This window comes from Palaemon carinicauda, chromosome 2 (genome assembly GCF_036898095.1).
Source record: "Palaemon carinicauda isolate YSFRI2023 chromosome 2, ASM3689809v2, whole genome shotgun sequence".
In the NCBI taxonomy this organism is placed as follows: domain Eukaryota; kingdom Metazoa; phylum Arthropoda; class Malacostraca; order Decapoda; family Palaemonidae; genus Palaemon; species Palaemon carinicauda.
Window position 1 is genome coordinate 61299672 of NC_090726.1, and position 1154 is coordinate 61300825.

Here is a 1154-nt window from a genome sequence, read left to right on the forward strand (position 1 = left end):
TGTAGGGACACTTTAGCTTATACCTCCTATAAAATTCATCAAACCAGCCCCTTCTGGTATTGAATTCATTTGGTTTGGTGGGAGATGCTTTAGATGGTCCTTGTTCTGAGTTGCTGTGACTGCCATCTGTAAACATGCCGTAGAGCTGCTTGGCCTTCTCGCGCATGGTGTTGGTATCCAGTACAATGTTCTTCTTCCTAGTCAATAATCCAGTGGGCCAATGCTTACTCCATCCTTACGATAGCCTTATTGCAGGAAGTTACTATCCTGTGAAAAATGACACTTGCTATTACACTTATATTCTTTTCCTAATTCTTGATGTAGCGAACAGTACATTCTTTGATGTAATGGCGGTCTACGTCTGCATAGCTTCTCCTCTCCTCAAGTATTATGTCAAGGAATTTCATCTTTTCTGCTCTAGTAAGCATCTTCCTCCGACACTTGGGTTCACTGCCAGAGACTTTATAAGGTGAAGAAAATTTAACTGGCATTGTAGGGCTTGAAGGCAATTTACAATTTTAACCAAAAAAAAAAAAAAAAAAAAAAAAACTCAGCACAGATAAAGGTGCAGATCGATGTCGAGTACGCGTGTGTAGAATCAAACTGGACAGCTTGGGATAGTGAATGCTGCAGTTTGCTTGAGAGGGATCTTGTGATTTGACACCCAATCAACAGCCAGGATAGTGGTCAGTAGGCTTTGACAAGTCATGTCTCTTCTACCAGCCAATAGCGTGCCTTGTGAAAAATTATCTGGGCAAGCTAGTTTAATCTCTTCATGCTTCCAGAATTCGTTTTCCATACAGATGCGAGAGTATTTGTGTTGCCTATGGCACACCGCTTATTTTCTTCTTCCCGACAAACTAAACAAACTATGCATTGTGTTCTTGCTACCAGACTGAATTTGTGTTTGTATTTATTACTGTAATATATTTTATTGATTTTTAGGGCCAAAAAATAAATTTTTTTCAACCTCAGCATTCCATGCTTTTATCTTTCTCTGGTATAATTGGAAGGTTTTATCAGAAAAGATATATAAGAAGGACTCTTTTCACCGGGCGCCACAGGGTCGACCCAGAAATAAATTTTTTTCAAAAAATTAAAATGTGAAAGAATATAAAAATTATTTGCCTATGGAAACCTGCCATATAAAGAGT